We start from the raw sequence: 17,270 nt of genomic DNA, 5'->3' as shown, positions 1-17,270 counted from the left end.
TTAACTGAGACGTGGTTTAATTCAAGAAGTCGGGACATGCCTGCGGAATGTCATATTCAGGGTTTTAAATTGTTCCAAGAAGATAGAAGTATTGGGAGGGGGGTGGGGTGGCATTGTATGTCCGAGATCGCTTGAACTGTTGCATAAAAACGGGTATTAAGTCTGAAGTAACACATACAGAGTCTGTTTGGATAGAATTTTCAGAGGGGCATGAAAAACTGATTTTAGGAGTGATATACCGTCCCCCAAACTTAGATAGGGACCAAGGGAAACTACTATGGGAGGAAATTGTTAAGGCCACAAGGCACGATAATGTAGTAATTCTAGGAGACTTTAACTTTAGTCATGTTGATTGGAATTTCTTGACTGGGAATTTAGAATCATACGACTTCTTAGAAGTATTTCAGGATTGTTTTTTGAAGCAGTTTGTGACAGATCCTACAAGGGGAAATAACCTGCTTGACTTAGTTATGGCAAACAATGAATCCCTTGCTAATAATTTAGAAATTTCAGAGGAACTGGGTGCTAGCGACCACAAATCAATTACATTTAGCATTGAATGGAAGTACGATAATAGCGATAACTCAGTAACAGTCCCAGATTTTCGCTTAGCAGATTACGATGGGCTTAGAGAACACTTATCATCTGTTGACTGGGGTAACGAAGAGAGCTATCAATATGACAGTTTTCTGAACACTATACATGCTGCTCAAAGAGCGTTTATCCCATATAAAGAAATTAGATCAAATAGAAATGACCCAAAATGGATGAATAATAGGCTCAAATATCTACTAGGGCATAAGAAAGGAATTTATAGGCGTATCAAAAGAGGCGAGGGTCATCTTATGAATCAGTATATTGACATTAAGAGGGACATTAAAAAGGGGATAAGAAAAGCTAAAAGGGACTATGAAATTAAAGTTGCTAGGGATTCTAAAACTAACCCAAAAAGTTTTTTCCAGGTCTATAGAACAAAAGTTAGAGATAAGATAGGTCCCCTTAAAAATAACTATGGGCACCTTACTGACAAAGAGAATGAAATGTGCTTGATTTTTAAATAATTATTTTCTCTCAGTTTTTACACAGGAAGACACTAACAATATTCCAGTAATTAATTTTTACAGTGGGCTAGAAGAAGATAAATTATGTAACATCACAGTCACTAGTGAGATGGTTGTGATGCAGATAGACAGACTGAAGCAAAATAAGTCGCCGGGTCCTGATGAGGTTTTTTCAAGGGTTCTTAAGGAATGCAAAATGGAACTCTGTGAACCATTAACTAATATTTTTAATTTATCTCTTCAAACAGGTGTAGTGTCTGATATGTGGAAGATGGCTAATATAACTTCTATTTTTAAAACAGGGGACAAGTCGTTACCGTCAAATTACCGCCCAATAAGCCTGACCTCAATTGTAGGCAAATTACTAGAGTCAATTATAGCTGAGATTATAAGAAGCCATCTCGATAAGCATAGCTTGATTAATGATACTCAGCATGGATTCACAAGAGGCCGGTCTTGTCTAACTAATTTATTAACTTTCTTCAGTAAAGCTTTTGAGGCTGTTGACCACAATAAAGAATTTGATATTATTTACTTAGATTTTAGTAAGGCTTTTGATAGAGTTCCGCACCATAGACTGTTAAAGAAAGTGGCAGCTCATGGCATTGGGGGAAAAGTGCTCTCGTGGATCGAGTCATGGCTCACTGACAGGAAGCAGAGAGTGTCCATAAATGGGGTTAAATCCGAGTGGGGATCTGTAACAAGTGGCGTTCCACAGGGATCAGTCTTGGGCCCGTTGTTATTTATAATATATATCAATGATCTTGATGAGGGAATTACTAGTGATATGAGCAAATTCGCCGATGACACAAAGATAGGTAGGATAATTGATTCAAACGTAGATGTTATGGAACTTCAGGAGGATTTAAACAAACTCTATTCTTGGTCAGAAAAGTGGCAGATGCAGTTCAATGTAGATAAATGCAAGGTTCTGAAGCTTGGAAGTGCCCATAACCCTAGTACTTATAAGTTAAATGATGTAGAATTTAGCCATACAGATTGCGAAAAGGACTTGGGGGTTATGGTGAGCAGCAACCTTAAACGAAGACAGCAATGCCTAAGTGTACGTAATAAAGCAAATAGATTACTGGGATTTATATCAAGAAGTGTAAGCAACAGAAGTCCAGAGGTCATACTGCAGCTTTATACATCATTAGTAAGGCCTCACCTAGATTATGCAGCTCAATTCTGGTCTCCGTATTACAAAATGGACATAAATTCGTTAGAAAACATTCAGCGTAGGATGACTAAATTAATACATGGCATTAGAAATCTTCCTTATGAAGAAAGATTGAAGACTCTTAAGTTACATTCACTTGTTAGACGAAGAATGAGGGGAGACCTGATCGAAGTGTATAAGTGGAAGATAGGTATTAATAAAGGGGATATTAATAAGGTCTTTAGGATGTCTCTCCAAGAGAGAACCCGCAGTAATGGATTTAAATTAGATAAGTTTAGATTTAGAAAGGACATAGGAAAGTATTGGTTTGGAAATAGGGTAGTTGATGAGTGGAACAGTCTACCTAGTTGGGTTATTGAGGCTGGGACTTTGGGTAGTTTCAAATCTAGGTTGGATAAGTACATGAGTGGGAGGGGTTGGATTTGAGTGGGACTTTCACATCAGAGCTTATTTCTTAGGTGGCATTGAAAATTGGGTTGGGCAAATGTTTTGTTAGTGGGATGAATTGTAAAGGACTTGCCTAGTATGGGCCAGCAGGCCTCCTGCAGTGTTCCTCCTTTCTTATGTTCTTATGTTCTTAAATTCCAGCCACAAAATAGAGCGAGAAACTAACGTCAAAGACCTGGGAGTGATCATGTCGGAGAATCTCACCTTCAAGGACCATAACATTGTATCAATCGCATCTGCTAGAAAAATGACAGGATGGATAATGAGAACCTTCAAAACTAGGGCTGCCAAGCCCATGATGGCACTCTTCAGGTCGCTTGTTCTATCTAGGCTGGAATATTGCTGCTCACTAACAGCACCTTTCAAGGCAGGTGAAATTGCTGACCTAGAAAATGTACAGAGAACCTTCACGGCACGCATAACGGAGTGCTTGAAGTTCCTGGAACGCAGGTGGGAGAGATACATGATTATATACACCTGGAAAATCCTAGAGGGCCTAGTACCAAACTTGCACACGAAAATTACTAACTACGAAAGCAAAAGACTAGGCAGACAATGCAACATCCCCTCAATGAAAAGCAGGGGTTACCTGGAGGTTACCTGGAGGTTATTCCGGGGATCAACGCCCCCGCGGCCCGGTCCATGACCAGGCCTCCCGATGGATCACGGCCTGATCAACTAGGCTGTTACTGCTGGCCGCACGCAGTCCAACGTACGAGCCACAGCCCGGCTGATCCGGCACTGACTTTAGGTATCTGTCCAGCTCTCTCTTGAAGGCAGCCAGGGGTTTATTGGCAATTCCCCTAATGCTTGATGGGAGGCTGTTGAACAGTCTTGGGCCCCGGACACTTATGGTGTTTTCCCTTAGTGTACCAATGGCGCCCCTACTTTTTATTGGGGGCATTTTGCATCGCCTGTCCAGTCTTTTACTTTCGTAGGGAGTGATTTCTGTGTGCAGATTTGGGACCATTCCTTCCAAGATTTTCCAAGTGTAGATTATGATACATCTCTCCCTCCTGCGTTCCAACGAGTACAAGCCAAGTGCTTCCAAGCATTCCCAGTAGTTAAGGTGCATGACAAAACTTATGCGTGCAGTAAAGGATCTCTGTACACTCTCTAGATCTAGCACGTTAAGAGACAACACAATAAGCGTCAGGGGCCCAAGACTGTTCCACTGCCTCCCAGCATACATAAGGGAGATTACCAATAGATCCCTGGCTGTCTTCAAGGAGGCACTGGACAAGCACCTAAAGTCGGTACCTGACCAGCTGGGCTGTGGTTTGTACGTTGGATTGCGTGCAGCCAGCAGTAACAGCCTGGTTGATCAGGCCCTGATCCACCATGAGGCCTGGTCACAGACCGGGCCGCGGGGGTGTTGACCCCCGGAATTCTCTCCAGGTAAACTCCAGGCAAACATTGCGTCCATGTGAGTAATCGTTCACACACACACACACACACACACACATATACAGGAGCTGTGGACTCGACCCCTGCAACCGCAACTAGGTAAGTACACACATACACTCACACAGGAGCTGTGAACTCGACCCCTGCAACCGCAACTAGGTAAGTACACACACACACTCACACAGGAGCTGTGGACTCGACCCCTGCAACCACAACTAGGTGAGTACACACACACACACAGGAGCTGTGGACTCGATCCCTGCAACCGCAACTAGGTAAGTACACACACACGCTCACACAGGAGCTGTGGACTCGACCCCTGCAACCACAACTAGGTGAGTACACACACACACTCACACAGGAGCTGTGGACTCGACCCCTGCAACCGCAACTAGGTAAGTACACACACACACTCACACAGGAGCTGTGGACTCGACCCCTGCAACCACAACTAGGTGAGTACACACACTCACACACACACACACACACACACACAGAATGACCAAGGAAGAGAAATCCTGCTTCACAAACCTAATGAAGTTCTACGACATGGTAACAGAAATAGGAAAGGAGGGAGAAAGGAATGGCCCGTGGCCTGGTGGCAAAAAACTTTCTTCACATGGCGAGGTGTCCGGGTTCGATTCCCGGCGAGAGTTGAAACATTGGGCGTGTTTTCTTACACCAGTTGTCTATGTTCACCCATCAGTAAAATAGGTGTTACTTGACTGGTGCAGGTGGTGTCTCGGGACAAAATTGACCTAATTTGCTTGAAATGCTCTGCAGAACAAGTGGCTTTCTGTATAGTAGTACGTTATTGATGTCAGCTATGCCTGTACACATTGTAGAAATAAAGATATTATTACAGTGTAACTTTGGTTGTCGAACGGACTAGTTATCGAACAAAACGGTTTTCAAACTGATTTGTTCAATTTGATTTTCGTACTAGGTCTTCATTGTCGACCGACAACGTGATCACTTGACAGAGTCCACAGCGTGGGTCTCAGTCAATATAGCAACTAACACGCGTGCTGTAAACATCTCTTGAGCTCTTGCTGTGCACCTTTCGAAGGTAATGAAACCAAAAGTACGAAATTTGATGGAAAACTTACAGAATTACACTACACCGAAGTTAGCGGTCTCGGTGATATTTATACATCGGCAAAACAAGACAAGACAAGAAAGCTTAGGTAAGACTCTTGTGGGGTAAGCGGGGAACTGGGGGTAGGAGAAGAGTAGATTGGGGCGAGCTGGAGAAGCAGGAAGGGTAGTCTGAGGACGAGAATGCATCGTTCTTAGTTGGTGGAAGTCTTGATTCTTGGGTAGCTTGCAGCAGGCTTGGTCACGGGAGGAGAGGCAGATGGGGACAACAGACACAGTTCAGTTGTAGATGTTATTTAGCGTGGGGCATTTTGAGGAATAGCCGTTCTCAGATTTCTTGAAACTGGTTCTGGAGAGGTGGTACAGTTTTGTTTTATTACCAAAAGTAAACGGAGTGGTTTGATGAACTCCAGAACTTAGGTAAGAGTGAAATGGTGTGGAGTCTCACATGCAAATTCAACAGACCCAGCACAGACCCTTTTCCACAGTTCTGTGCAGGTCACGGTGTCCTCATTCGAAGGAGATGCAATCAGGTTGTCCCAAGTAGGCGAGCTGGTGCATGAGTCAACATCTTCCTCCTTTTCCTCAGAAGAGGATACAGAAGGCGAGTCTTCGATGGTGCTGGCTGATTGGTCCATTGCAGTAGTGGTAGAAGAAGTCGATGGTGGCCTCTCATTGGTGGGATTTGGAGGAGTCTCGTCACATGAAGGTGGTGATGGTAGAGGAGTTGTTTGAGAGGAGCTTACTGGTGTGGAAACATTGGCATTATTTGAGGTGGTCGTGAGTACGGCTGAAGAAGGTGGGGAAGCAGGGAAAGTAAACTCTGGCATGTTTTTCAACATGCTGAGCTCATTATTGGTGGTGTTGAAGGTTCCAGGGAGAGACATATTCTGCATTTGGGCATACACCATGCACTAGTATGGTGGAGGGTTGAGTAGCCTGTAGAAGTTTAGTGGTATCAGCCTGTAATTTGGTGACAGCAACCTAAGTGGGAGATCTGGAAAAGGAGTTCTGTGATGTTTCTGTGATTTTTTTTTTTGTTTTTTTTTTGGGGAATATTTCACGCCTTATAGGTATTTTGTAGCAAGAGTAAGGTGGTTGCTCTTGTCATTGTCCTCACAACTTCCTATCCTTAATGGGGCAGTTCAGTGTTGTGCATATAAAAATAGCAGTTCCAGCAGTGTAGGATATGATGGTACTTTTCAGTTTCAATATAGCTGGGGCTTATGAAGTAATAATAGATGGCTTGACCCTCAGCCACAATATGGGCAGCCATGGTCACATCAGTAAAAGGGATTTTTAACTTGGCTGAAGCAGTAAGGATTTTGGTAACACGCTCAACTGTAGCCCAGGAGTTTTGGTCTTCAGTGGAGGTCTTGAGGTCATCAGTGGGTTGTGAAGTAAGAAGTTTGTCCAGTTTCCTAAGGAAAACAGTCTTCTTGGCCTTTAAAGACGGAAAGGACATGACGGTAAAGCCTCGGTCAGTAAGAATGGTGGTGGTGGCAGCGATGAGTAGCTTTTCAGCTTCAACATCATCGTTGCACACGACAATGAAAGCGTCCTGGAGCGTCAGTATAGTGTTAAACTTCACTTGCGAACCGCCCCTAACAACAGCTGCAAGTGCAGGTTTTGAAGAGTCACTCATTTCCATTGTATGGCTTAATCTTAACGTGAATGTTGCCATTAGCTCTCCTCTGACCGGTAAGAGGCAGTTAAATTTCCATTTACTGTACAGTAATTCAGTTAAATTTTCATTTACTTTACAGTATTTCAGTTAATCGCTAGCGCACTGGGCTCACACACTGAGGTCCGGGGTTCGAATTTCCTCCGGTACGGCTGGAAAAACATTAGGGACGTGTTTCCATAAGACACCTGCTGTTCCTGTCCCTGTTCACTCATGAGTTTAAAATGGGTACCTGGGTGTCAGTCGACTGGTGTGGGTCGCATCCCGACAAATCTAACCTGATTTGACCAAAATGCTCAGCATAACAAGAGGCTTTCTATACGTATAGTAGTATGTCATTGATGTCAGCTAGGACTGCATATCTTGTACATGTACTAGTAGTAAATAAAGGTATTATTATTATTATAATTATTATTATTATTATTATTATTATTATTATTATTATTATTATTATTATTATTATTATTAATTATTATTATTATTGTTATTATTATTATTATTATTATTATTATTAATTATTAATTATTATTATTATTATTATTATTATTATTATTATTATTATTATTATTATTATTACTATTATTATTATTATTATTATTATTCTTATTATTATTATTACTGTTATTTAGTATTCATTTTTACAGTTTCTGTGTGCTGTATAATTTTATAAATTGTTATGTAGTTAGTACATTATTATTAATAAGTTATTATACAGTCATTTTTGATCTTGAACGGATTAATTGTAATCACACTATTCTTTATGGGGGAATTGGTTTAGTTGTCGACCATTTTGGTTGTCGAACTGACATCTGGAAGGAGTTAAGTTCGACAACCGAGGTTTCTCTGTACTGTTATTATTATTATTAATGGGCTGTACAGGCTGCAAGCCTGGTCTAACAAATGGCTCCTGGAGGTTAACCCCAGCAAGTGCAGCCATAAATCTTGAGGAAGGTCAAAGGATGACCGCAGATTGACTGCAAAACTCACTCAAGGAAATGGATCTTGGGGTGAGCATCCCACCAAGCATCCCTCCTGACTCACATCAACTAAATAACTGCTTGGCAAACCTAAGAATAGCGTTTCAACTTCTAAGTAAGGAGCCATTCACAACATACTACACAGTGTAAGTCATGCCCATATTATAGTATGCAGCACCAGTATGGAACTCACACATCAAGAAATTGGACAAAGTGCAAAAGTTTTGCCAGAAGAAGAGAGGTTAATGAAACTCTACCTGACGACACTGGAGGGCAGGCAGGAGAGGAAGAACATGACAAAGACGTATAAAATACTGAGAGGAATTGACAAGGTGGACAGGACCAAGGTGGAACACAGGAACAATAGGAAACAACTGGAAGTTAAAAACTTATATGAGCCATAGAGATTTTTAAGAAGTATTCCTTCAGTTTTAGAGTTGACAGGAAGAGGAACAACATGGAGAGTGAAGTAATAGAGGCAGGATCCATTCATAGCTTTCAGAAGAAGTGCGATAAAGCTTAAGAGCCAGGAGAGAAGAGGCAGTGCCAGGAACTGTAATTTGATCCTTGCAACTACTTATTGTGAGTACATAGAGGTAAACACGCACACACACACACACACACTCACACACACACACACACACACACACACACGCACACACACACACACACACACATGCACACACACACAGTTCCCCACAAGAGATTAGTGCAGAAGCTGGAGGATCAGGCGCATGTAAAAGGGAGGGCACTGCAATGGATCAGGGAATACCTGACAGGGAGACAGCAACGAGTCATGGTACGTGAAGAGGTATCACAGTAGGCGCCTGTGACGAGCGGGGTCCCACAGGGGTCAGTTTTAGGACCAGTGCTATTTTTGATATATGTGAACGACATGAAGGAAGGAATAGACTCTGAAGTGTCCCTGTTCGCAGATGATGTGAAGTTGATGAGAAGAATTAAATCGGATGAGGATGAGGCAGGACTGCAAAGAGACCTGGACAGGCTGGACATGTGGTCCAGTAACTGGCTTCTCGAATTCAATCCAGCCAAATGCAAAGTCATGAAGATTGGAGAGGGGCAAAGAAGACCGCAGACAGAGCATAGGCTAGGTGGACAAAAACTACAGACCTCACTCATGGAGAAAGACCTTGGGGTGACCATAACACCGAGCACATCACCGGAGGCACACATCAACCAAATAACTGCTGCAGCATACGGGCGCCTGGCAAACCTGAGAATAGCGTTCCGATACCTTAATAAGGAATCGTTCAAGACACTGTACACTGTGAGCATTAAAATGGTATAAAATACCGACAGGTTGTTAGGTAAGACACATATGCAACAGTTAGGTATCTTTATTTCGAAACGTTTCGCCTACACAGTAGGCTTCTTCAGTCTGTACTCGACTGAAGAAGCCTACTGTGTAGGCGAAACGTTTCGAAATAAAGATACCTAACTGTTGCATATGTGTCTTACCTAACTGTACACTGTGTATGTTAAGCCCATACTGGAATATGCAGCACCAGTCTGGAACCCACACCTGGTCAAGCACGTCAAGAAGTTAGAGAAAATACAAAGGTTTGCAACAAGGCTAGTCCCAGAGCTCAGGGAAATGTCGTACGAGGAAAGGTTGAGGGAAATCGGACTGACGACATTGGAGGACAGAAGGGTCAGGGGAGACATGATAACGACATACAAGATACTGCGGGGAATAGACATGGTGGACAGAGATAGGATGTTCCAGAGAGGGGACACAGGGACAAGGGGTCACAACTGGAAGCTGAAGACTCAGACGAGTCACAGGGACGTTAGGAAGTATTTCTTCAGTCACAGAGTTGTCAGGAAGTGGAATAGCCTAGCAAGTGAAGTAGTGGAGGCAGGAACCATACATAGTTTTAAGAAGAGGTATGATACAGCTCAGGAAGCAGAGAGAGAAAGGACCTAGTAGCGATCAGTGAAGAGGCGGGGCCAGGAGCTGAGTCTCGACCCCTGCAACCACAATTAGGTGAATTAGGTGAGTACACACACCCACACACACACACACACACACACACACACACACACACACACACACACACACACACACACACACACACACACACACACACACACACACACACACACACACACACACACACACACACACACACACACACACACACACACACATACACATACACATATATATACATACACGCGCCCGCGCGCGCATTCTCACACAGGCACACAGAGTAGGGATCCTCCCCTGCCATCCTCCCTCCATGCCATTGTCCCTCCCTGCAATCGTTCCTCCCTGCTATCATCCCTCCCTGCCATCCTCCATCCCTAACATTCTCCCTCCCTTCCATCTTCTCACGGTCTCATAATCCTTCCCTCCCATCCTCCCACCCTTTCATCCTCCCTCCCTCCCTGCCATCTTCCCTCCTTCCCTCCCTGCCATCTTCCCTCCTTCCCTCCCTGCCATCTTCCCTCCTTCCCTCCCTGCCATCTTCCCTCCTTTCCTCCCTGCCATCTTCCCTCGCTGCCATCATTCCTCCCTGCTATCCTCCCTTCCTGCCATTCTCCATCCCTGCCATCCTCCCCCCCTGAAATCCTCCCACTCTGTCATCCTCCCTCTCTCCCTGCCATGCTCCCTCCCTGCCATCCTTAAACCCTGTCATAAGCCCTCCATCCTTGTTATCCTCCCTCCCTGCCATCGTCACGCCCTGCCATCGTCCATCCCTGCTATCCTCCTTCAATGCCTTCCTCCCTGCCTGCCATCCGTCTCCCTGCCATCCTCCCTCCCTGCCAGTCTCCTCTCCCTGCCATCCTTCCTTCCATGCCATCCTCCGTGCTATTCTCCCTCCCTGCAGTCCTCCCTCCCTGTCATCCTCCCTCCCTGCCATCCCCTCTCCCCACAATCCTCCTTCCCTGCCATCCTCCTCTCCCTGCCATCCTCCCTCTCTGCCATCCCCTCTCCCTTCCATCCTCCCTGCTATCCTCCCTCCCTGCAATCCTCAATCCCTACCATTCTCCATCCCTGACATCCTCCGTCCTTGCCATTCTCCTCCCTGTCATCCTCCCACCCTGTGATCCTCCCTCCATCCCTGCCACCCTCCCTCCCTGCTATCCTGCCTCCCTGCAATCCTCCCTCCCTGCCATCCTTCCACCCTGCCATTCTCCCTCTCTGCCATTCTCCCTCCCACCCTGTCATCCTCCCTCCTTGCCTGTGCCTGTCATTCTCTCTCCCTGCCATCCTCCTACCCTGCCGTCCTCCCACCTTGCCATCCTCTCTCCCTGCCATCCTCTCACCCTGCCGTCCTCTCACCCTGCCGTCCTCCGCCCCTGCCATCCTCCCTGCCATCTTCCTGCCGTGCCATTCTCCTGCCCTAACATCCTGCGTCCCTGCCATCCTCTCTCCCTTCCATCCTCCCTCTCTTCCATCCTCCTGCCCTACCATTCTCCCTCCTTTCCATTCTCCGTCCCTACTATCCTCCACCCTGCCGTCCTCCCTCCCTGCCATCGTCCTTCCCTACCATCCTTGCGCCCTGCCATCTTCCCGCCCTGTTTTCCTCACTCCCTTCTGTCCTCCTTCCCTGTTGTCCTCCCACCCTTCTGTCCTCCTTCCCTGTTGTCCTCCCACCCTTCTGTCCTCCTTCCCTGTTGTCCACCCACCCAGCTGTCCTCTCGCTCTGCTGTCCGCCAGCATGTCCAACCTCCGTTCTGTCCACCAAACCGCCCGGCTGTCCATCTGAGTTACATCCGGCCGGGAAAACTCTGTTCCTTGAAGAAAGATGCGGAAACTATCACTTCACTCCAAAATCTCTGCAGAAATGGACCCAAATATTTTTTAAGAATATATCGTGATTAGGCTATACGTATATATATATATATATATATATATATATATATATATATATATATATATATATATATATATATATATATATATATATATATATATATATATATATATATATATATATATATATATATATATATATATATATATATATATATATATATATATATATATATATATATATATATATATATATATATATATATATATATATATATATGCAGATAATCAGATAATAGTTAGATAGGAGCATATAGCCAGACGATGAATAACATGGATAAACTGGGAAATAATTAACTCATGAGGATCATAACAATACCTAGAGAATGGACTGGTATTAAATCCAGTACTATGGAGCGTGTTTCACTAAGACTCAGGCACGATCTAACTGGGCTTCAAATATCCAAACTTTGCCTATGTTTCTGAGCCAACTTAAGTTACAGACGTACCACTTTCGCGGTAACAAGTGTTCAGCCAGGTACCTCAGTAACCCTGTATCCAGTGAAGACTCAGGTTCCCTGCGCGGCTCTGGTGCACGTTCTGTAATAAGCTGGTTAACCTACACCAGCAATGTTTCAGTCTCCAGAACGAATAGTCTGGACACTACCAACTACTAATGTATACTCAACTGACCTATGTTAATACCACTCATGTAGTACAAGATCCATGTAGGACTGAAAATTTCCAAGGACCTCAAATTAATTCTTTCTGTAGTCGGCGGACAACCTGGTCATAAACACACAACGAACACAGCTGATATCATAGTAATGCAACTCCTAAAAATACTACGAGAGTAAAATTTCTTGAAGGGTCTTTATCGAGTTATCAACTTCAGGGATACTACTACGTATTCTACCTTACTTCACTCTTTGGTATTACAGGTAATAGACGTCCCTAATACTGGGCCTAGCATTTTATTGGAGCCATTTGGCGGGCTATATCTAGTGTCCCAGTGTACAGCCTCTCTTCTGGTTACACAGGCAGATTATTTTCACGTTCCTAATGCACAGTCGTTTGGGATTGAAATGTTGATGTTCGATGATGGTCGTAGGGAATCATTAGTCCACAGAAAATAAAGGTGGTGAAGCGAACAAAACTGATGATACTAGTCAGGAGGGCGAGCTAGTCAGGAGGGTGAGCTAGTCAGGAGGGTGAGCTAGTCAGGAGGGTGAGCTAGTCAGGAGGCTGAGCTAGTCAGGAGGGTGAGCTAGTCAGGAGGGTGAGCTAGCCAGGAGGCTGAGCTAGTCAGGAGGGTGAGCTAGTCAGGAGGGTGAGCTAGTCAGGAGGGTGAGCTAGTCAGGAGGCTGAGCTAGTCAGGAGAGTGAGCTAGTCAGGAGGGTGAGCTAGTCAGGAGGATGAGCTAGTCAGGAGAGTGAGCTAATCAGGAGGGTGAGTTAGTCAGGTGGGTGAGCTAGTCAGGAGGCTGAGCTAGTCAGGAGAGTGGGCTAGTCAGGAGGGTGATCTAGTCAGGAGGATGAGCTAGTCAGGAGAGTGGGCTAGTCAGGAGGGTGGGCTAGTCAGGAGGGTGAGCAAGTCAGGAGGATGAGCTAGTCAGGAGAGTAAGCTAGTCAGTAGGGTGAGCTAGTCAGGAGGATGAGCTAGTCAGGAGGATTAGCTAGTCAGGAGGGTGAGCTAGTCAGGAGGGTGAGCTAGTCAGGAGAGTGAGTTAGTCAGGAGGATTAGCTAGTCAGGAGAGTGAGCTAGTCAGGTGGGTGAGCTAGTCAGGAGGATGAGCTAGTCAGGAGAGTGAGCTAATCAGGAGGGTGAGTTAGTCAGGTGGGTGAGCTAGTCAGGAGAGTGAGCTAATCAGTAGGGCGAGCTAGTCAGGAGGGTGAGCTAGTCAGTAGAGTGAGCTAGTCAGGAGGGCGAGCTAGTCAGGAGGGTGAGCTAGTCAGAAGAGTGAGCTAGTCAGGAGGATTAGCTAGTCAGGAGAGTGAGCTAGTCAGGAGAGTGAGCTAGTCAGGAGAGTGAGCTAGTCAGGAGGGTGATCTAGTCAGGAGGATGAGCTAGTCAGGAGAGTGGGCTAGTCAGGAGGGTGGGCTAGTCAGGAGGGTGAGCAAGTCAGGAGGATGAGCTAGTCAGGAGAGTAAGCTAGTCAGTAGGGTGAGCTAGTCAGGAGGATGAGCTAGTCAGGAGAGTGAGCTAGTCAGGAGGGTGAGCTAGTCAGGAGGGTGAGCTAGTCAGGAGAGTGAGTTAGTCAGGAGGATTAGCTAGTCAGGAGAGTGAGCTAGTCAGGTGGGTGAGCTAGTCAGGAGGATGAGCTAGTCAGGAGGGTGAGCTAGCCATGAGGATGAGCTAGTCATGAAAATGAGCTAGTCAGGAGGGTGAGCTAGTCAGGAGGATGAGCTAGTCAGGAGAGTGAGCTAGTTAGGAGGGTGAGCTAGTCAGGAGAGTGAGCTAGTCAGGAGGATTAGCTAGTCAGGAGAGTGAGCTAGTCAGGTGGGTGAGCTAGTCAGGAGGGTGAGCTAGGACTCGACTGCCACTTGAGGATATGTGCTGCTTCGCCACTCTCATAATGAGTCAAACCTGGAGATCCAATCAATTAAACAGACAGGTAGTGTTTTTCAGTGCCTTGGGACCTGTTTTAGACATAAATACAGAGCAATAACAGGATAATATATTCAGTATAGCTAGTGCTAATACTGAATATATTATCCTGTTATTGCTAGAGTCATTAAATAAGAATACGATTTATAATTCAGCTCGCTTTGCCATCTTTATTTTAATAGAATAATAAAAATACCAAGCAGCTGCTTGGTATCTTTATTATACCCCCTATGGGGTACCTGAAGAAGTTGCCCGATTTTTTTTCTTCTAGCATTTATATCGAACCTCGAGAACGCTTCATCCATTCGGTTTGAAACTTTCAATACTTGTGTAAGGTAACTAGAATCAAATTCTTGGAGCAAATTTGTTGAATGCTTTCCCAGCATCCTGGGATGGTTCGGATAATTTTTTAAACTCTCAGTGGCGTAGCTTTGAATGTTGAGAAAAAGTGGTAAATAACATAGCCACGACGGAGAGTAAAATTCAAAGTTTTTGCCATTTTATGTGAAAAATAGCATGAAATTTTCATTCAGGTTAAATCTCGTTAAATAATTTTCAGTTTACATCATCTGAAATGCTTCATTATTCAATGTCCAGTGCATATTAGGGCCAGGATCGTACCTATTAATTTTTCAGCCACACAAAAGAGCGAAAAAGTAATGTGAAGGACCTGGGAGTGATTATGTCGGAGAATCTCATTCTTCAGGATCACAACAATGCATCTACCACATCTGCTAGGAAAATGATTGGATGGATAATGAGAACCTTCAAAACTGTAGATGGCAAGCCTATGATTCTCTTCAAATCGATTGTTCTCTCTAGGATGGAATATTGCTGTACATTTACGGCCCCTTGCAAGAGAAGCGAAATTGCAGACTTGGAGCATACACAGAGAACTTTCTCTGCACGTATAAGTACAATAAAGCACCTAAATTACTGGGAAGGGTTGAAACTCCTTAATTAACCTGTACTCCTTAGGAGGGAGAGGGATTATATTTTTTTTTTTTTTTGTTTTCAACCGATTTATTTTATTTTTGGTGTACTTTTAGAGGTGCATATATAGTTTAATGTGACAAAGTTTCAGTATGATTGGCCAACAAACAACATAGAAAAAAAATATTAACATAATTTTGATATATGGCAGCATCCCCTGACAAATTGGCACTACGAGTGGCACTTCCGACATTCCCAACTGTTAGAATACAACTAGCACGAATCTTTTACGTTGCCATTTCATCTAATATATCTTATTATCATGGTAAAAAAAAATACATTTGACAGAATATTTGGCATTCACCAAAATATCTGCCTTTTACCCCCCACAAAATCAAAAATATTTGAGATATTCCAAAAAATCCAACATTAAAAATTAAAACACACTTTGTTTTATATTGTCTGTGAAAATCATTTCAATACAATCATTAATAATGGTTCAGGTCCGCGAAATAAGTGAATAAGTTACTTCCGAGACATAGGCCTAGAACGCCGGTAGGCCTACCGTCAAAAAAAAAAATTTTCTTTTTTCGCGAAAATCGCGTTTGTTTCGGTGTATTTCTTAGTAAACTGATGTTCTAGTGCAGTTATCCTCTTCAAAACATCGTTTTCTCTCACTCACAGACCAAACAATACAACATGGAGACGAGGAGTAACTTTTTTATATCGAAATATTGCTGGTCGACTCTCGCTATATTATGGCCTATTTTATTCAGTCTAGAGTATATAACATGTTTGTTTGTTATTTACAGTGATTATTATATCATATTAGATCAATTCTGATAGATAAATAAGCCGTATAGTTAATATATAAGCTGATATAAGCGTAATAATGAAATGATTTCACCTGGCACTCTCTGGAGAGGGATCACTGCCGAGTGTACCCAGGTGCTTCCCGATAGGCTAGACGTCTATTGATAAGCTCCACCTACTCTTATATGATGCCAAATAATCAATTATTATATTAGAAAGAATAATGCAAAGAAAAAGCGATAAAAAACAAGGAAAAAATTCCAAAAAATACATAGGTTGAGAACAGACGCGCTACCTACATCGCCGCCACCATACCTGATATAAATGACTATAATTTCTTGTAGAAACGTTGTAGAACATTGATTCTTGTACCATTGTGTTGCCAAAGAGTTAAGCTATTTTTCTATATGAATAACTCATTTTCATAAATTTTCGAATTTTTCTTGAGAGCGCTGAAAAAAATCCCTCACTTCCCCCCTTAGAACGCAGGCGAGAAACATACATGATAATATACACTTTGAAAATCCTAGAGGGACTAGTACCAAACCTGCACACGGAAATCACTCTAGGAAACCAAAAGATTCGGCAGGTTATGCAGCATCTTCACAGTGAAAAACAGGGGTACCACGAGTACACTAAGAGACACCACAATAAGTGTCAGTGGCCCAAGACTGTTCAACTGCCTCCCAGCATAGACCCCTGGGTGTTTTGAAGGAGCTGGATAGGCACCTAAAGCCAGTACCTGATCAGCCGGACTGTGGTTTGTACGTCGGTTTTGCACGCGGCCAACAATAACCGCCTGGTTGATCAGGCCCTGAGCCACCACGAGGCCTGGTCATGGACCGGGCCTCGAGGAAGCTGACACACGGAACACCCTCCAGGTGTACTCCAGGTATATTAATTTAAGGCCTAATTACGGCAACTGTCTCTGACTCTACCAAAGGGTAATCCAACTGAGTTTTGTTAAATGTCGCCTAGATCATCGTCACCAACTTCGACATCCTAAATGGTGATAAGTAATTATAGTCCCATTTCTAGAGCAACATAAGAACATGTACCGAACAAATTATGCATAGTTTGTTTCACTCCCAGACCAAGCACATATGTATCTGTCCAAAATGCATTTATCTGGATCCTAGTGAAATCTGTCCGAGTGAAAATTCATGATAGACTCCACTTTCCCCTGCCTACACAAGATTTACTTAACGCCTTTGATTTGGGTCTAATTAAAGCTATATTTTGTTTATAGACTTCATGTACAGTATATGCTGCCTTTTGT

Source organism: Cherax quadricarinatus, chromosome 65, assembly GCF_038502225.1.
Source record: "Cherax quadricarinatus isolate ZL_2023a chromosome 65, ASM3850222v1, whole genome shotgun sequence".
Lineage (NCBI taxonomy): Eukaryota > Metazoa > Arthropoda > Malacostraca > Decapoda > Parastacidae > Cherax > Cherax quadricarinatus.
The sequence above is the reverse complement of the archived record's forward strand: the minus strand, read 5'-3'. Positions refer to the sequence as shown.